Raw genomic sequence first — 22013 nt, forward strand, 5'->3', positions numbered from 1 at the left:
CCGCGAAGAAAGCTCCTCAATCAGAGACCGTTTGCCGGTGCCTCCCGTAGAGCTCCCGACAAGGGTGTAGTCACCAACACAATAGGGAAGAGTAGTTGAAGCTCTTACCCTCGTACCGCTTCCTGTGGTTCTCTTGCTTGCAACTCATCCCTTAGCATGAACCAGGCTCTGATACCATGAAAAGATGCAGGGGGGAAGAGAGCTTGAGCTCTTGCAAGCACACACACACACTCACAAAACCCTAATAGAGAACACACAAGGTGAGAGGCTGAAAATCTTCTTCTTCTCTACTCAACACTCAACACACCATATACAAGAATAAGAGTACACACAATATGAAAGGTACTCAACCAAATACATACACGGGTTCTCTATAGTGTGAACCCGACTAAATGAGCTGGCGCTATAACTATGCCAGTCTCTAGAGTGGCTGTCACACAGCCTGTCATCCCACTGGCCGCATATCACCCAAGATCTCACCAACCATGCTAGTGGTGTAAGTGTGTGGCCTATCCCCCAGGCGGATCATCAGTGGCCACCGCCTCACTAGACGAGCTCGATATCTTAACAGAGGACATGTTATGAGAATGCTCTTGTGGATTCCTTTGTATTGAGGTAGTCCTTGACACTAGCTCTTTATCCTTCCCTGTGTTCCTTGTTCCTTATCTAAATGAAGAAGACCAAAAACTTGGTTACATGGTAAAGAAACTTCTATAGTGAGCTCTTGTGGGGATCGCGACTCTTACTTGCACTATATGTGCTTGTTCTGGAACACTTGACCTTGGTGGTACAACAAAAGAGACATGTCTTACTTGCCATAACTGATGTTGTTGGGTTGTTTGTTGGTCTTGGTCAACTTGGGATAAACCTAGCCACCTTGTATGTCCTGCGGGGCGGTAGGCCCAAAGAGTAGAGTATAACTTGTTCTCCCAATTGCTCCTTGATGCTTCTACCAATTTAGTGAGAATAATGCATGTCTTGTTTGTTCTTTTGACTTGGCCAATTGCTTGTGGGTAGTAAGGTGTCGACTTTTTGTGTACCACAAGGAACTCTTTGAGTACGAACTCCACCACTTTGTTTATAAAATGTATATCGTGATTACTCACTATTTCTATTGGATAATGGAAACAAGTAATCACTTTTTTGAAGAGGAACTCGTTGGTCATGCCAGCTTTTTGTTGTGAAATAATTTCTGGCAACTATGATGAAACATCCTTCGCGAACTCCACCACTTTGCTTATAAAATGTATATCGTGATTACTCACTATTTCTATTGGGTAACCGAAATGAGTAATCACATTTTGAAGAGGAACTCGTTGGTCACGCCAACTTTTTGTTGTGAAATAATTTTCGGCAACTATGATGAAACACCCTTCTTGTAAAGCATTCTATCAATTGATATGGGGCCACCTTCCTAACGAGGCATCTGGCTCTATCCTTTTTTATAGGACGATCAATGGAAAATCCATTGGCTACTAAGAAATGAGTAATGTCTTTGCTCCATTTCGGCACAGTGGCACAGCATCTTCCACTCCTACAGGGGGTTCTCCATTTGGAATTCTACAAAGGTGGTTGGCAAGGAGATGCACCACACACATCCCTTTCGCACACACTGATGGTGATATCAAACTTTAAAAGAATAAATAGCCATCTGGGGATGGGTCCCTTAGTGCAAGGCTTATTCACCAAATATAAAAATGCTTAATGGTGGGTCGGCAAAACAAAGAAAACAAATTTGGTAGCTAGGAGTTTATGCTTCTTTATAGCATGTACTATGGCTAACCACTCTCTCTCAGTGGTTGTGTAATTGACGATTAGTAAAGGTCATGGGGAAGTGGGTGTGCAATACATCATCATGTGTATGAGATTCATCATCATCATCATCATCTATGACGATGTTGATGTGGTATACATTCCTAGTAATATAATCATGACTACTCAAGAATGTAGGGCACTCTAATAAGTGACCATAGGGATCATTCCAACTGAGAAAAACTGACCCATCTGCCTCTAAGAAGTATCTCAATAACCAACAGTCGTCGTCGAATGTGCCAATCTATCTCATCCCATCAATGATGAACATGTGTAGACAATACACTCTGCAACTCTATCCTCCATTTATGGCATGAATGGACTATCTCCTCATCCATGAGAGATGAAGAAGGATCCAATGGCCAAAGTCTAGTAGATGTCCCGGCAAAGGTGATATGTAATTTTATCGTGTTAGGTAGCCCATGGTATTGCATGCAAAGAATCCCTAGAGTCTAGATGTCCCAAATGTATGCACAAAGTTAGCAAACGTGATATATAATCTGATCATGTCAGGTAGTCCATGGTAGTGCATGCAAAGAATCCCCAATAAAAATCTAGCTTCAGACATGCATCCCCAATCATCAAGAGAGAGTGACAAAATGATGTCATTGTCGAAGAAAGAAAGAATCATGGGGCGAGTAGCAGAGGGGTGGTAGTAGTAGTAATAATCCATGGCTGTGCATGAACACCACCCAACAATGCTTAAAACCTATGTACAAGGTCTATAAAACCCCAAAGTGTGCGAAACAAACCCACAATGTGCTATGCATGTGAACAAGGACTAGCGAAGCACCAAGGAGTCACATTGCATGCAAACACCCCAATAATCCACCAAAGAGTGTACTCACGCATGAAAGAACTTCGAATGTAAACAACCCCTCACAAATGTTCAAGGCATGTAATGATCCACATGCAGCATGCAAACACCTCAAAGAGTAATATGTGAATAGCTCAAAATAATACACCAAAGCATGTGAACAAGCTCCACAAAAAATGTTATCCACTCACCTGCATGATGCAACTTGCCCAACAATCACTCACATCCTCTCCAAGTGTACTTATGCACAAATTCCATGAGAACAACCTTTTTACAATTCTAGTGTAGGGGAGGTGTGAATGCAAAAAAAAAGGGACGGATTAATGGTGAAGAGTGTGGGGGCAAGGAGATAATGGGTTGGGAAGGTGTGAAAAAGGGAAAGAGATAACTTTAGTGTGAATGGGCACAGACAAACCCTAAGGCTTAATGTAGGTCCATTTTTAAAACTCAATTAAAAAAAGTCTTCTTCTCCTCCTTCACATTGGCAGGGCTACTCTTGCCTAAAGCTTTTTCTTCTTCTTCTCTTCCTTCTCCTCAGGTGCTCACATGGCCAGCTATCAATGAGCTGAGAGCTCTCTGCTCAGTGATGTTCTTCACAAGTTGTTGGTTCTCTTTTTTGTTTTTGTTTTGTGTGATTAAGAGGGCACTCCAATCAAAGTGATGATTTTTTTGGGGGGTTGTTTTGTTTTGTTTTTTCTTTTTTTTTTAAAAAAAAATCACCATTGTGATGAGCTAGCTTATGGATAATGGACGTGCTCTTGCATTAAACGGACGTGCTCATGCATTAAATGGATGTGATGTACCTCCTCTCCTCTTAATGTCGCCTAGAAGCTCTTGCTTCTTATGATTGATGGCCCCCTTGCCAGAACTCGGTCCAGACACTAAGTTTTCTCTATCTTCTTGCAAAGCCATCGAGGAGTACAAGGAGACTAAGGAGCTTGGAATCGACTTACTTGCGGTTGGCAAAGCTAGGGAAGGTAATTGATCCAACATATGATTGCCTCTCTCTCACTTCTGCCTATGTATAAGGATGTAATGTCGCTTGTGGGTTTATCTTGATGATCCCATGGGCCCTTGTGCTTGATCATAAGCCACACCACTTGGAAGTTTTAAAAAAAAACCGATACTGTGTTGTTGTGTTTAAATATCTTGAAAGCTGAGGGGCATCATGGGTTTAGCTTGATGAGCCCACCTCTATGTTGTGTTGAAACGTTGAAATTTGAGGGGCATCATGGGTTTAGCTTGATGAGCCCACCTCTATGTTGTGTTGAAACGTTGAAAGTTGAGGGGCATCATGGGTTTAGCCCACCTCTATGTTGTGTTTTGATAGTCTGTTTTGTCACTTAAAAGCAGTTCAACTCCAGCATTTGGTTCTAAGAAAAATCCTTGTAGTAGCCACTTCTCGACTACATAGTGAGATACTAAATACCTTTTGTGTATTGAAACCTAGAGCCCATGCCTTCCACATTTCCTGAAGGAGAAAAAAGCAAGCAAGGTAAAGAAAGCTGTGGAGAATTACAACTCTTGAATATGTTCCATTCTTTTTAAGGTGATGTTAAGAGTAAATTGTAAATGCTTCTCTATACTGCTCTGTTTTTTTGCTCTGGTTTTGTTGTATGCAAGATTTATTGCTAATGTTGCTTGAACCAGTCGTAATACTAATGCAAGTTTAATTGATTTAATGTTTAATGCTTTTAGTTTTGTCTTCTCCCACTATAACCAACATCTTATATATTAATGTATATACATCTTGCATTCTCAATTTAGTTTTCTTCCCAAGAATGTCCTAATGCTAGTTTGTAGGTTAGGAACCTTGTGTATGGTGTGCCCTGGCTTACACCAGTGGAGTGAGTTTAATTCCCAGCACAGCTCACATTGAAATTTATTGATAAAAGCTTGTAAACTATTTGTATCTTGCTTTCTGCAAATGTGTGTATTCGGTGTTTCTTGAGAAGAGATCAAACTTTATCCAAATTGATCTCACTGGTCATATTGATTAGTATACATCATTGCTGTAAACTCTTTGTTGGTCCAGAAATTGTCATGCTTACTTCAAACCACCAAGTGTGTAATAATCTTACATTTCTTCCAACAAGATTCAATAATCTTGTTTACTTGTATCAAATTAAGCAAGAACACCATAATTGTGTTTGTCTTTCAAACTTTGTAACATTTCTTGATTTCTTTGCAGTTTCAATAATTTGCTCTTAAAGAAACATAATTCTTGCAAAAAAATGATTAAGATTAGGAAAGTTTCAATTAAGAATCACTCACTGCTCAAGTTTGCATCAAGATTTATTGATTTTTACACTTAATCTTATAAACTTTTTAATTCTGCATCAAGATTCTTGAAATTTGGTTTTGCACAGTAAGCTTTCTATAGAATTGAAATTGAAATGCAAATTGCACTGTAAATTGCCCAAATCTATAATAGCACTATAATCTACATTGAAATCCGCATAGAATCTTCAATCTACATCAATTTGGAAATATGAAAGCTTCCTTATTGACATTTGATTTTATTACAAAGGTTGTACATATTCATATGGTTAAGGGTTCATACCTATTTTGAGTAGATAGACTTACATGTTTAATAAAGTAAGCTATTTCTTGTTTGAAGTGGAGATATTTATAAAAGTGAAAGCTATTTTGAGCCTCGCAAGATTAAAATACACCAAGCAAAAGCATGGGCTCACTCTTTTGTGGGAGCAAATTCCACAACCGACCTTTGAAGATCGAATTCAGCTCCTCAAAAAATTACTTCAAGATGAGTAACAAAAATACCTCATCCTCGAGCAATACCTCATCAGTAAATAAAGTTTCTACTTCTACTTCTGAAGATGCATACATATCAAGGTTACTTTTGGTGCTCAAGTAACTAAAAAGGATAATAAGATTACTCATCAAACTTTTTCTTTTATTAAATTTGATGACAAAAAGGATGCCCGTCTTGTGCTTTCATGGTTAAGTCAATTGGATGATTATTTCTCTGAAGAAACTTTTTCTGAACAAGATAAGATTAAATGTGCTACTAACCATATGGTTAATCATGTATCACTATGGTTGAATGTTCTTCTTAATAGCCTTGACAAGACTACTACTTAGGAGGAATTTCAATGCAAGGTGAAGGCCAACTTTTTACCACCACAATTTACTCTCAAAGCTCGTTGTGTGCACGGGACACTTTGTCTATGTCTGACTGCGCATCCCTTACACAGGTAATCTTGTCAATCTTTTCTCCCCCACCAAATGAGAAAGATATCTTCATGACATTATCCATAAAGTAAATTTTAAAACCACACAAAAAAATATAATTCCACTATCAATGTGGAAAAAAATAAGAGTGATTTAAGTACAAGCTTCACCTGAACACCACACGACATGCTGCCATACTTAGTTTATTCCTCTGTCTTTGTTGACTCCCTTGACCCTCCCTTGATTTAAGTACAAGCTTCACCTGAACACCACACGACATGCTGCCATACTTAGTTTATTCCTCTGTCTTTGTTGACTCCCTTAACCCTCCCTTGATTCTCTAGCCTCCAAGGCTTGTTCTTTTGACCTCACTAGTTTGGTCCCCTCTAGCTAATCTTATAAGGTACACAGTCTCTCAAGGTTCTCCAAAGTCTATGCTACTTCCAACAGGTCTCCACCTTTTCCAAAAAGAATTCACAACACAACCTGGCGAGCCTCTTGCTCATCAAGAGAGATAGACCTTAGTCATGATATTTGAATGTAGACTCATACAAATATTACATACAAGTTACATAAGTATGTAAGAGTAGAGAATGAATGTACACTCGGTAGCCATTGTCTACATCATGGTCCACATACCATACATATCTTTCATCCTCTTGTTTGAATCCAATAAAGACAACAACATTTCTCTCTTGTATCTTAGCATTGGACAATGACCTTAATTTTTGTAGGGTGATTACAGAATCTGGACTCTCAAACCTCAATCCTAGCACCCTAGACACCCACTGATCACTAAGGTTTGGGTTGAGGACATTAAGCACCTGCATATATCAAAGACCAAGGCACATACCATGAATCTAATGAAGACCACTGCACACACCATGACATTGCACACAATATGATGAAATAGATTGGAGTGCGGCGACATGCCCATACAATCAAAGAATCTCTTATGCATTTTTGAGCGCTCTTTTCTTAATGACTCCTCTTGCTTTTCAGCAAGAATTATACTTGATAGTAACTCCTTAGCCTTTTTTGAGCTTTGAAGTATGCTCCGCCATTATGAAACAAAGAAAACATATACGAATTTTTTTAATTTAGTTTTCACATTTTTGTACTTCCATCTATCCTCATAATATGTTAAGATAAATCATACCTAAAATACTAGACTTGAAAGATATCCTTTCGTCAAAGGATACCCTTTGTTGTTTCCCTTTTGTACTTGTATCTTTGGCTCTTAATGACTCGAGTACTTTCACTTGCTCTTGTGGGCACGGTGTCCAAGAAAGCAGGGATATCACATTTGCTTATGTTATTACAATTCTAAACCATTGGCTTGCTTTGCGTTGAATAGATCTTAATGGAATCATCAATCCATCCCATGGCCTCATAAATTTGATCGAACTTCTCTAAGTACTGAATGCGATCTCTAGTTTCATCAAATTTGGTTGAACTTCTCTAAGTATTAAATGAGATCTCCAGTTCCATCTAATTTGGTCATCATCCTTGAGATATGGATCAGCTTAGTTTTGCCCATCTTTGAGTCTCTAGGTGCTATGTTGATTGCAATCTCCCCTTCCCATTTTAAACGCCATCATGGTTAGCTATCCTAACTCCATGTTCTTACATATTTAGCTAGTATTAAAGAAATCTTAGAATTGCCTTAGGCCATTGCATTAACATGATGAAATAGCATGTCTTTTGCTTGTTCACATGCCGATAGAATGCAAGGAGGTAGTTGCCCGAAACCCTTTGATTTAGGATACGGGATCTCTTGCCCTACTAGGTTGGGCTATGTGGTTTCCAATGGCACTTGTCCTCCATCTCAGCATGGCTTTGAGATTGTAGGCTCGTTGTGGTGGGGCTGAGGACATGTTATGAGAATGCGCTAGTGGATTCCTTTGTATTGAGGTAGTCCTTGACACTAGCTCTTTATTCTTCCCTGTGTTCCTTGTTCCTCATCTAAATGAAGAAGACCAAGAACTTGGTTACATGGTAAAGGAACTTCTATAGTGAGCTCTTGTGGGGATCGAGACTCTTACTTGCACTATATGTGCTTGTTCTGGAACACTTGACCTTGGTGGTACAACAAAAGAGACATGTCTTACTTGCCATAACTGATGTTGTTGGGTTGTTTGTTGGTCATGGTCAACTTGGGATAAATCTAGCCACCTTGGGTAGGCCCAAAGAGTAGAGTATAACTTGTTCTCCCAATTGCTCCTTGATGCTTCTACCAGTTTAGTGAGAATAATGCATGTCTTGTTTGTTCTTTTGACTTGGCCAATTGCTTGTGGGTAGTAAGGTGTCGACTTTTTGTGTACCACAAGGAACTCTTTGAGTACGAACTCCACCACTTTGTCTATAAAATGTATATTGTGATTACTCACTATTTCTATTGGATAATGGAAACGGGTAATCACTTTTTTGAAGAGGAGCTCGTTGGTCATGCCAGCTTTTTGTTATGAAATAATTTCTGGCAACTATGATGAAACATCCTTCACGAACTCCACCACTTTGCTTATAAAATGTATATCGTGATTACTCACTATTTCTATTGGGTAACTGAAATGAGTAATCACATTTTGAAGAGGAACTCGTTGGTCACGCCAACTTTTTGTTGTGAAATAATTTTCGGCAACTATGATGAAACACCCTTCTTGTAAAGCATTCTTGCTAATCAATTGATATGGGGCCACCTTCCTAATGAGGCATCTGGCTCTATCCTTTTTTATAGGACGATCAATGGAAAATCCATTGGCTACTAAGAAATGAGTAATGTCTTTGCTCCATTTCGGCACAGTGGCACATCATCTTCCACTCCTACAGGGGGTTCTCCATTTGGAATTCTACAAAGGTGGTTGGCAAGGAGATGCACCACACACATCCCTTTCGCACACACTGATGGTGAAATCAAACTTTAAAAGAATAAATAGCCATCTGGGGATGGGTCCCTTAGTGCAAGGCTTATTCACCAAATATAAAAATGCTTAATGGTGGGTCGGCAAAACAAAGAAAACAAATTTGGTAGCTAGGAGTTTATGCTTCTTTATAGCATGTACTATGGCTAACCACTCTCTCTCAGTGGTTGTGTAATTGACGATTAGTAAAGGTCATGGGGAAGTGGGTGTGCAATACATCATCATGTGTATGAGATACATCATCATCATCATCTTTGCCGATGTTGATGTGGTATACATTCCCAGTAATATAATCATGACTACTCAAGAATGTAGGGCACTCTAATAAGTGACCATAGGGATCATTCCAACTGAGAAAAACTGACCCATCTGCCTCTAAGAAGTATCTCAATAACCAACAATCGTCGAATGTGCCAATCTATCTCATCCCATCAATGATGAACATGTGTAGACAATACACTCTGCAACTCTATCCTCCATTTATGGCATGAATGGACTATCTCCTCATCCATGAGAGATGAAGAAGGATCCAATGGCCAAAGTCTAGTAGATGTCCCAAATGTATGCACAAAGTCGGCAAAGGTGATATGTAATTTGATCGTGTTAGGTAGCCCATGGTATTGCATGCAAAGAATCCCTAGAGTCTAGATGTCCCAAATGTATGCACAAAGTTATCAAACGTGATATTTAATCTGATCGTGTCAGGTAGTCCATGGTATTGCATGCAAAGAATCCCCAATAAAAATCTAGCTTCACACATGCATCCCCAATCATCAAGAGTGACAAAATGATGTCATTATCAAAGAAAGAAAGAATCATGGGGCGAGTAGCAGAAGGGTGGTAGTAGTAGTAATAATCCATGGCTGTGCATGAACACCACCCAACAATGCTTAAAACCTGTGTACAAGGTCTATAAAACCCCAAAGTGTGCGAAACAAACCCACAATGTGCTATGCATGTGAACAAGGACTAGTGAAGCACCAAGGAGTCACATTGCATGCAAACACCCCAATAATCCACCAAAGAGTGTACTCACGCATGAAAGAACTCCGAATGTAAACAACCCCTCACAAATGTTCAAGGCATGTAATGACCCACATACAGCATGCACACACCTCAAAGAGTAATATGTGAATAGCCCAAAATAATACACCAAAGCATGTGAACAAGCTCCACAAAAAATGTTATCCACTCACCTGCATGTAAACTTGCCCAACAATCACTCACATCCTCTCCAGTGTACTTATGCACAAATTCCATGAGAACAACCTTTTTACAATTCTAGTGTAGGGGAGGTGTGAATGCAAAAAAAATTGGGACGGATTAATGGTGAAGAGTGTGGGGGCAAGGATATTCATCTTCTATGTATACCTCTATTCATGAAATTCAATTAAAAGTAACACTTTTATAATAAAATATTTATCTTTTATGCATAATATAAAAATTTAATTTTTCCATGATTACTATGAAATTCTTTCAATTAATCTAGGATGATAATTCCTAGAATATGGTAGAAAATCCTCTTTTCATGCTTTGAATGAAATTATTTTATGTGTAAATTTTTATAAAATTTTGCCATAGCTCCGCTACTATAACTAATAAATCTTAATTATTTTAAAAGATAAGGCTTATCTTTAAGGGAATGATTAGAATGATCCCTAATTGGATCATCAATCCTTAATAATGGATTGAATCAAAAATAATCATGGAATACATAAACTAAAAGTATAGATTAAAAAAACCATTAATTTATTCTTAAGCATAGATTAATCTTGGATTAAGGAAAAGCTTTATGAAAAGCTTCATTTGGATTAAGAATGGGTCATGAGTATGACTATTTCTTAAGTGAGAGAGAGAAAAAACCATTAGAATTAAACATAAATGAAAATTTATGAAATTCTTTACTATCATTAATCAATTTACTTCAATAGCATTCAAAAACCATACCAATTAAGCTTCTCAAGCTTGAGAGGGGTTGAGAAGAGAGAAACATTGAGAAATTATAGAAAAAATCAAAATTCATCATACTTACCTTACAATTGCTTGCTTCTTTGTTCACGGTAGAGGCCCCCAACCAATCAATTGGTTTAGTATGTTGATGGAGCCACCAATGGGAATTGAAGAAAGAGAGAAGTGTCAAAAAACTAGTGAATTATTAAAGAATTCACAGTTCTTGGCTTAGGTGGAGTAGAGTAACAATGTGTAAACACTATCTTTTTTAACAAGGGGGAGGCTTCTATTTATAGGAAAAATTGAGCTCCTAACCAAACAAACTGATTCTAGAATTTTCCAAGCCAGTTTGGTCACTTTTTGACCATTTTTAGGTCAGTTAAGCTAACTTTTTGGAACTAGACTTGAATGAGGAGAGAGGAGAGATTAAATATCTCAATTTTTATGAGTTTAAAACTCATTCAAGCATGTGAAATATGCACCTCCTTTAAAGAATTCCCCTTCCTTACATATGTGTCAAAATGGAATCATTATACCCAAAATATCTCATATTTTTAATATTGTTCATAGTTTTTTAATAATAAACCTTGTACATTTTCAACTCTTCATCTTATGTGAGCATTTACTCATTTTTGGATACCCAAAATATCTCATATTTTTAATATTGCTCATAGTTTTTTACTAATAAACCTTGTACATTTTCAACTCTTCATCTTATGTGAGCATTTACTCATTTTTGGGTATCTTCTTTTATAAATTGGATTTATCTCCTCCCTACACATGGATTGATGCTATTGGCCCATAGGAACCTTAATTGGACCATAATCCAAATTTTTTTGAAAATCTAGACCCTTAGGCTAAGGTCCTTTATACCCATTTCCAATAAATTACATTGGAAAGTTCTTTCTGAATTTCTGTTTCAGGGGAATTCATTTTAATAAGGTGAGATATTTTTCTATCCAAAAATATTCAAAATCTGAATATTCTATCTCTAGAATATTTTCTCTCTCTAGGTTAAAACAGTTAAAAACAAGGTCTTTATATTTCTGAAGAGGGATTGATTACAGGGGAAGATACTAGACATCAAAAAGGGGGTTGGGGGAGGAATCTTACAGTGATTAAGCAATCCAGGATAGTGCATGAGAGTAGAGATTAGTTCATAGAGGTGAGACATTGTAGGAGTATGCATATTGATCATATTTGTATCATATCCTATGACATTTACTTCGAGAGTTTTACAGTTTATCTAGGTATTTCCTTAGATCCAGTGCTATCGGAGATTGATCTATCATGGGATTTAGCTCATATAGGGACACCATGATGGAGTTTGTCTATACCTTTGGGGGATGACCTTAGTGGCCTTGGTGCTTCATTGATAGAGTGAGTTGATTGATACCACTTATATCTCTTATGTAAACACCTTGTCAATGCTTAGTGATGATGATATTTACGATGATCCAGCTTTTATTTTAGAGGGACACACACATATAGAGTGTCTTGCACATAGAGATATTGTGCATGGGTTGGATCATACTCATACGTACATTGATATGGTGGATTATGCATTCGACTTTTTGAGTGGTGCTACATGTGACGGTGGCTTGAGTTCACATTTGGCTGACCTTGAGCTATGTTCATTTGGCTCCTATGGATGTCGATGCAGTCCTGTGTTCTTTGAAGTCACGACATTTTTCTTTGGATGCATTCTTTGTCATTTGAGGAGCATGGTTTTTGGATATATGGCTCAACATTCAGGCGCATCTATCGAATATTCCAATCTTGGCCTACATGATGATTCTTTTTTGCCAGGACCACTTGACATTCTGGCTAGGAGTTTCGAGCTTCTTCGGCGGGCGGATACCTTTCATGCCAGATTCACAGTGTGGTCATGAGAGGATGAGCTTATGAGTTTTCCTTTCAACCCTAGAGCTGCTATTTCTTAAGAGTCGAGCTTTCCTTTTGATCCAGGAGCTACTACCATCTCAGCTTCGACGATTCGGGATGTATACCATATATTTCCTTTTGATCCTGGAGGATACTTGACTAGATTCATCATTGATAGTGGTTCCTTATCCTCTCCACTTGCACCAGATTATCATGGGATCATTGCCTTTGGACTTTTCATGCCCGGATTTCCTTTTGATCCAGGAGGTTGCATAGATAGCCTCATCATCAACAAGAGACCTCTATCCTTTCCATTTGACCTAGTAGGGGGTCATATGATTCATGCACGGGTCTTCCACTACATTTAGTGATGGATGTGATTTTTGTCTTTTGTACATGTCCACTTGTATATGTCTTTTCTTTGGGCATGACCACCCTTTGATTTTGAGGACGAAATCATTGTAGGAGGGGATGGTTTTTAATGAAGTAGGTTTGGGTGCACATGCACATGGGAAATTGGGCCTAGGAACTTGGACTTAGGGACATTTACATATGTACTTTTAGGGGGCCCCTATATGAGGCATAGGGCTCATGGACATTGTACCCTTTTTTATCATTATACTTTCATGAGTACTCTTACTCTTTGGAGCTCTAAGCTTTCATGGTGGACTTCTCCCTCTTGAGAAGCTATGTGTGTACTCCATTATGAGTTCAATAGGTGCTACTCGCTATGATGAGTGGGACATGTGTGTACTCCATGCTAATGAGTGCAATCCTTAGGTTTCCTTCATTTCACCTCATATCATCAAATTAGAAATGGTTTTGTGGATAAATGATATGTACCAGTATTAAATAGAGGGTTGAACAATTAATTCTAGATAATTTATCATTGTTTGGATGAACAATTGTTTGTGATGGATGGTTAAATGTGCAAAGGCAACCTCTCATTAATTTCATGCTTTTGTCTCCTTAAGAAGAATGTTTTTCCAAGGCAATGTACAGCCTAGGTCAATTACAATCTGGGGCATATATAGCTTAAGTTCTTGCATAGGTAATCGAACATTGAGACCTATCATTTTCCAAGCTAAAATCCACGAGCTCCCAAGCTAAGGTATCACAAAACAAGAGAAATTATTAACTTTTTAAGAAAAAACACATGATCCCACCAGCATGTTTATCCAAGAAATATGGATATATTTTTAAATTATGTATTTTCTACATTCCAAGAAAGAAACGTTGATATTGCATGATGGCTAGAAAACAAACACACTTGAATATTAGGAGTTACATATGAGGGTGGCATGGAGAGAGATTGGTGGATTTAAGCCACGTGAATGTAGGCATCTGTAAAGGAGATCATGCCCATGTAAGAGACTCCTCTCCATGCACTTAATCAATAAAAGTAGGAAGGACAAGGAGTTCATGGGTCTGTACAGGAGAGAGAGATAGAGAGAGAGAGAGAGAGAGAGAGAGAGAGAGTTTGATCCTATAAAGTTCGCAATACTCATTGCAAAATCTAGTGTTTCGATTATTATTGTGAGGCTCTAGAAAACCAAAAACATTTAGGTAGAATGGGACAACATTAGCAATCTATCCCATTCATCCCCCCCAAAAAAAACAATAAGACCATAAAAAAAGCAACTAGTGCTTGAACTTAAAAACAAAACTAGTGCTTGAACTTAAAAACAAACGATTCACTCAAGAAACAAAACAAAACAAACGATTCACTCAAGAAACAAAACAATAGAATATATTCTCATTAAAAACTTTTTATTATGTCTTCAAATTCCACTAGCATCATTAAAGGCATGGCTTATATCTTCATATTAATACAAAATGCCACCAATGGTGCATGGTATAGCATAGTTTTACTAATCTCATGAAAATACAAAATGCACTACAACAAACGAAGAGTACATCCACGTGAAGAGCCGTGGAAATTTCAAAGGATCTAAAAATGAAAAAAAAACATTCACACGGCTATATGCGCGGCCATGTACATGGCTATAAGAACACGGCCATGTACATGGCTATAAGAACACGGCTATGAACACGGCTATGTACATGGCTATAAGAACACGGCTATGTACATGGCTATAAGAACACGACTATAGCCACACTAATAATCATGCTTATTGCAGAGCTTTTTAGGCAAAACCTATAGCCATACACAAAGTTGAGCATACAACAACACATATAGCCACATACTGTCTGTAAAAAAAAGGGGGGAACAGAATGGGTGAGATATGTGGGGACACATGTCCCCACATATCTCACCCATTCTTTCCTCGTTTTTTAATTTAAAAATTACATAATTTAAACTCTTTTTTAGAAAAAAGAACTCTTAAAAACACACAAAAAACACACTTAAAACACAAAACAAATTGTAAAACAAAAATTTTATGGTTTTTATTACTTGCAAATTCTATACAAAATTGCAAAATACATAAAGTGTTGATGTCCAAAAAACAAATAAAGATGAAAGCACTAGTTAAACTAATTCATTACGGTGTGTCTTCGTGTTCATCTTCATCTTTTCTTGCATGTTCACCACATGCTCCACCTTCATCTCATCACCATCACTTTCAGGATCCTCGTCTTCCTGCATTAAATAGTGATATAATGCAAGCATGTTAGCCACAAGAAAAACAAGTTAGGTGATATTTAAAAATCAAGTTTGGGAAATTGACCAAGTTGCCCTAGCCAAACTCGACGTTGTATATTTGTTTCAGTGATCAATCCATGGCTTTTAAGCCACTCCCAAGTGTCCACTTTGTTGTGATGCTTGTGGTACCTATTCTCCATAGACATTGGGGGCCGACATGTTACCCTTTCCTGCGGTACCTATTCTCCATAGACATTGGGGGGCGACATGTTACCCTTTCCTACAACAAATTTCAACATGCATGAGATACGAAAATCACGATGACATGTGAAGTAAACTTAGTGAAAAATGGAAAAGATAAAACTTACAAATCGTGCAAGCCAGCCTACCTTTTCTCTGGATCCATACTTTGTCGTACTGTACTTGAGCAGTTGACTCGGGTGCACCACCTTTTGTTGAGGTTGTTGAGTACCCTCCCTCGCTTCCTTCTTTGTCTTCTTCTAGTCCTTAATGATGTAGTTGGCAGGCATTTGTTTTCCCTCTTTCATGCACCTCCTTGCGTGAGGCCTCCTATTATTAAGGATCTTTATAATATGATTCCTTGCCTAGTTATCAAAAAAACGTGTTCCCAATAGATTTAGAAACCAGCCATGCATTCTCATTGAGCTACATACATGAAGTCTTTGTATTTTTGTTCTCCCCATGGTTTTAAGGCTTTCTCATATGTTTGATTGACTAAATGAGGAAAGGTATTATAAACCCTACATCACGTGTCATCCATATAAGGCCTTCCCTCCTCATCTAGGGTATAGTAAATCATCCCACCCTCCCTCGACACATCACTTGTGTCGTCATAGGTGAAGGTGACTGTGCACCTCTCCCAAATCATCTGCCACACCTATCTCCCCCACTACTCGATCGCCCCCGATAGCTCTGAGAAGCCCTCGACCTATCACCACCTGAGTGGCATCATGTTAGGATGGCGCACATGCTGGGGAGATGGCACCATGGATGGGATAGGAGTTCATTGAGCACCAGGATGAGACCAAGGGTTAGGAGTAGGGAAAGTGAAACTATGAGGGGTAGTCAAAGTAGAAGTGATAAGGGTAGGAAAGGTGGTGGGAAGAATGGATGTGGGTGACTGTGGGATAGCTGACATGTTAGGCACATAATAGGTGGGAGATAAGCCCGGGAGAGAGTCTATTGCTCAACCCTATACCTAGAGTTCAAGTAGTTCCAAGCTGCTTGTTCCTCTAAAACACGCTTCAAATTTGGGTCGTCTATGGGTATGGGCGCGGCACTAGAGAATGCCCCTCTATATATCTAATCTTGGTCTGTTTTGGTGATGAGCCCCATGATGGCCAAATCTATATGCATAAAAATATTACATAAACAAATAAAAACACAAATCACAAAGAGCATACATTACATAAAAAGCTTATGCATAGAGATTATTCATAAAGCTTAATGCATAAGGCTTATTCATAGAGCTTAATGCATAAGGCTTATTCATATATCTTAATGCATAAAGCCGCATGCATGAAGCCTCATACATAGAGCTCATACATAGAGATTAATGCATAAGGCTTATGCATTGAGCTTTATGCATATACTCTAATGCATAGAGCTCATGCATTAGCCTTATGCATAGAGCCTTAATGCATGGACCTTATGACTTGAGCTTTATGTATAGAGCTCACGCATAGAGATTAAAGCATAAGTCTTATGTATTGAGCTTTATGCATAGAGTTCAGCTTTATACATAGACTCTAATGCAAAGATTTCATGCATAGAGCCTCATGCATAGATCCTCATGCATTAGCCTCGTGCATAGAGCCTGAATGCATAAGGCTTATGCATTGATCTTTATGCATAGAGCTTAATGCATAAGGCTTATGCATTGAGCTTTATGCATAGACTCTAATGCATAGATCCTTAATGCATAAGGATTGTGCATAGAGCTCATGCATAGAGTCTCATGTATGAAGTATCATGCATAGATCCTAATGCATGCATGAGGCCTAGAGGCAAAACATATGCAAGAAAAATAATCCCCATACTCGAAGGTGTAAAAATAACAAATATCAAGCTGAAGGGGCTTACCTCTTATGCTTGTGACAAGGCTTGTACATGGTTGATCTTATTTGGACCTAGCCATAAAAAGCATGAAGATAAGGAAAAAATTTATTTATGCATAAAGCTTATGTATAAAGTTTTATGCATAAGCCTTATGCATAGAAGCTCATGCATAGAGCCTTATGCATTAAGCTTAATACATAAGCCTCATGCATAGAGGCTTGATGCATTGAGCTTCATACATAAGTCTCATACATAAAGTCTCATGCATAAAGCCTCATGAATGCAGAAAGTCTTAGGCATACATGTAAAACATATGCAAGAAAAATAATCCATGTCACCCAAAGGTGCAAAAATAACAAAGAGCAAGGTCAAGGGGATTACTTCTTATGCTTGTGAGAAGGGATTGTACATAGTTGATCTTCTTTGAAGAAAAAAACCCTAAACCCAGCTACAAAAACCATTAAGATAAGCAAAGTTTTTATTATTAAAAAAACTATTAATACAACTAGTTAAGAACTCAAGAGACCAAACAAGCATACAAGAGAGCAAGGTGAACCTGGGCTTACCTCTATTATGCTTGTGAAAAGATCTTGTACGCGGTTGATCTTCTTTGGAGAAGAAACCCTAAACATGGTTATAATAAGAATTAAGATAAGCAAAGTTTTTATTTATAAAAAACTATTAATATAACTAGTTAAGCATTCAAGAGAGCATATAAGCATACAAGAGAGCAAGCAAGCATATGAGAGAAGAAAGCAACAAAAGGTAAGTCTCAAACCCTAGATTAGTGCACTTTCAAAAAAAACTATTAAAGAAAACAAAGAAGATAAGGATATGATACATACCTCGAGCGATAGAGGAGGGCTTGTGAAGGTGGAAAGGGAGAAGAGGAGGAGGGCTTATGGGGGAGATGAGGAAAAGAGTTGTGAATGTGAGAGAGAAGAGTTGGAGACAGTAGCCTCCAAAATAGCCTACAAATAGTAAACACAAGAATACAAAAGCAAGTGGTGCATCATTGTAGGGAAGTATCCTTTTTTTTTCCCTAGTACGCGGCTATTGGTGTGGCTATGAGGGCGGCTCTAGCCGCATCAATAGTTGCGCCAATAGCCACGTACTGGGAAAAAATCCAAAGAGCATTTTTTGGCAGATTCCAAAGAGCCAAATTTGTGTTTGATGAAGTTTAATATAGTGTTCACACACTTATACTGCGTGACATTCTTTTTAGGTGCCCACCATCCATAGGCGGCCATCAACGCCTTCTTCTTTCAATGATGATCCAGCACCCATGGAAAAGATGCTTCCTTTGGACAACAAGATGCCAAGTATAAGGGCGCATGATAGGAGAGTGTTGATGACACTTAGCACGGATTACAAACGTATGCATGCATGTGTCAATGATTGTGTGCTATTTTGGGATGCTCATAAAGATGCAACTTAATGTCCAAAATGTAGAGACTCTCGTTACCAAATTTATTTGCAAGGTATGATGATTCCTCAAAAGGTGTTAATGCATTTTCCTATCAAACCCTGCATTCAACACATGTTCTGGGGTGCAAGTATATTGCCAAACTCTAAGACATTGCATGCACACAATCGTTTCACCGACGATGGCATGATAAGGGTCCCGACAAATACACCAGCATGGCAACACATAGAAGAGGAGTGGTTAGAATTCAAGGTCGAGCCCTACCACTTTTATGACGGATTGGATATGGATGGATTCAATCCATCTAGTCTCAAATTGACATCATGGACCACATGGCTAGTGGTAGTAGTGAACTACAATCTCCCTGCTCTCGGAAGTCAATAAAGAAGGGTTATTTGATGCTAGCTCTTCTCATTCCCAGAAAGCACAATGTCAAGAACATGGATGTGTATCTTGAACCTTTGATCAAGGATCTTAAGACACTATGTTTGTCTCGACCTCTTACACAACATAACACAGAGGTGAAGGTAATTTTAATGTGGACAAGGCATGACTTTCCGAGATATGAAGAGTGCTCCGGTATGTTTTCTATTGTCACAACTCAAAATTTCCATTCAATCCTTGTTTCTCACAAAACAGTATCACTTTGGACTCTCCATTGAGACCAGCAGGTCAACAACGAGATCCAGTTAATAGATTACAATAAGTTTCTCGTCATCATACATATATATCTTTCTCGACATATGCATGGGTGTCCTCGGCACCGCGAGCCCGTGCATCGCCTGGTCAGAACCCTCCAGGATCCTTCTTAGGTGTCCTGGCACTTCACTCAGGGACCGCTTCGTCGGCCCTCATCCATCGTACCGGAAGCGTACCATTTTAACCATACCAAGGCTAGTCAGGCTTTGCCGCATGAGCCATCCTTTGAACACTCCCCGCCAGCTGTTGCAACCAAACTTCCCTTAGAACACACATATATCAAATGCTCCCTCCAACATTCTGGCGTAAGATAGTCCTTTAAGAAAACAAGGTTTCTATGCAAGTTTTCAGTTTTGATTTTCTTTTGAATACAATGAGTATATCTTAATTTCGTATCCCAAGACTTCTAGATCACAGACCTAGATTCCCAAGCAAAATTCCTCGAATTCTGAATTCTTGATCCTCAGATCAAAATTAAAGGTCTCAACTTAGTTTCAGATTCGGTGGGTGATTTGAGTGTAGATTACTGAACTGGTCACATCGTCATTTCTTGAAACTGACGAAGGAGTTACGTCTTGGTCATAGTCTGATTCAGGGTTTGAGTCTGGAAAGATTCTCCCTGAACTATCTTTCTCGAAGTTAATTTTTCAATTACTACTTTACTGAATTCAAATCTAAACACGAGTTTCTATGAGAAATAAATTAGTCATTTATCTAAAATTTCGTCTTCGATAGTTTTTTTGAATTTTCTCATTACCATCCTAGAGAATATAAAACGGTATAATTTTTCCTTCACTGAGTATTTACTTATTCATTTTTCCAATATTCATGGAATTTAAACATAGGATTAAAGTGAACTCTTATTTTGATTCTTAAAAAAATTCTTTTATGCATCATTTTATGCATAAAAATCAATATTAGTGAAAGCAATGCTTTTGTAATAAATAAAATTCTTTTATGCATTATTTTATGCATAAAAATCAATATTAGTGACGTAACACTTTTACAATTAAAAAATTATGCATAAAAATCAATAATGATGAAAGTAACACTTTTATAATAAAAATATATTCTTTTATGCATAATTTTATGCATAAAAATCAATATGATGAAAGTAACACTTTTATTTAAAAAAATATTCTTTTATGCATCATTTTATGCATAAAAATCAATATGATGAAAGTAACACTTTTATAATAATAAAAAATATTCTTTTATGCATCTATTTATGCATAAAAATCCATTCTGATGAAAGTAACACTTTTATAATTTAAAAAATTCTTTTATACATAAAATCAATAATGATGAAAGTAACACTTTTATAATTAAAAAATTTATTCTTTTATGCATCTATTTATGCATAAAAATCTATTTTGATGAAAGTAACACTTTTATAATTAAAAAAATTCTTTTATGCATAAAAATCAATAATGATGAAAGTAACACTTTTATAATAAAAATATATTCTTTTATGCATCTATTTATGCATAAAAATCCATTTTGATGAAATTAACACTTTTGTAATAAAAAAATAATCAATATACATCTTTCTATGCATAGAATTTAATTCTATTGAAAATCATTCTTTTATAATAAAAATAATAATCAATATACATCTTTCTATACATGAATGAAAATGACACTTTAAGAATACACTAACGATGGGGATTACTCTTTTTTATTAATAAAAGATGAAATTTATTTCACAAATTTTTAAAAAATTTTGCCATAAGCTCCTTTGTATGGCTGATCATTTTTTAATTTTTCTAACCTTAATCTACTTAGGAATTATCCCCAATTGGTTTAAAGCATTCTAAACTAATCAATTTTCACTTTTAAGAGAGAAATAATATGAAAAGTTTAATTCCAACAATTAGATCACTTAACTAGGATAAAGAAGTACTTATTTTTAAGAATGAGAGAGGAGAAAAGCCTTTCCAAGAAGGCAATATAGCATCTGTTTATCATTTTAAGATAACAAACAATTTAAAAAACCATTAAAAGAATAAAGAAAAATATAAGATTTCTAACTTACATGAATTCTGGGAGCTTTCCTTTGGCTTGATGATTTGAGGGTTCTACTCTTGTTTGCAATAAGAGTGGCCACCAATTCTTTAGAAGAGGGAATGGTAAAAAACTAGTGAATTATTAAAAAACTCACAATTCTTGGCTCTTGGGAGGAGTAGAGTAACAGTGCATAAAACACTATTAAGCTTCAACAAATGGGGAGGCTTGTATTTGTAGGAAAAAGTGAGCTCCTAACCAAGCAAACTGATTCTAAAATTTTCCGGATCAAATTGGTCAATTTTTTACCATTTTTAGGTTAGTTTAGCTTACTTTTTGGAACTAGACTGAATTAGGAGAGAGCAGAGATGAAATATCTCAATTTTTGATGATTTAAAACTCCACCACACATGTGAAATAGGCGTCTCATTCATGAGGGGACAATCCCTATTGTGAGATGTCAAAAATCTATTTTTTTAGTAATTCCTTTGGTTCTTAGTCCACTCTTCATCTTATGTGAGTATTTACTCATTTTTGGGGGGATTTTCTTTATTTCTTCTATTTATCTTCTCCACACATTTGGATGAATCTGATTGTCCCCTCAAAACCTTAATTTAAAAT

At 37.3% G+C, this 22013-nt stretch overlaps 1 long non-coding RNA gene across 1 annotated transcript; it reads right to left on the reverse strand.

Moving 5' to 3' along the window:
- Nucleotides 1-15313: 15313 nt before the first annotated feature.
- LOC147631976 (uncharacterized) lies at nucleotides 15314-17311 on the reverse strand. Its single transcript, XR_015267269.1, has 3 exons — nucleotides 17288-17311; nucleotides 15574-15789; nucleotides 15314-15464 (listed from the first exon to the last, which is right to left on the reverse strand). It is a non-coding gene; the product is annotated as an uncharacterized LOC147631976 (long non-coding RNA).
- Nucleotides 17312-22013: the final 4702 nt, after the last annotated feature.

Source organism: Cibotium barometz, chromosome 14 (assembly GCF_041138505.1).
Source record: "Cibotium barometz isolate CiBa-2024 chromosome 14, ASM4113850v1, whole genome shotgun sequence".
In the NCBI taxonomy this organism is placed as follows: domain Eukaryota; kingdom Viridiplantae; phylum Streptophyta; class Polypodiopsida; order Cyatheales; family Cibotiaceae; genus Cibotium; species Cibotium barometz.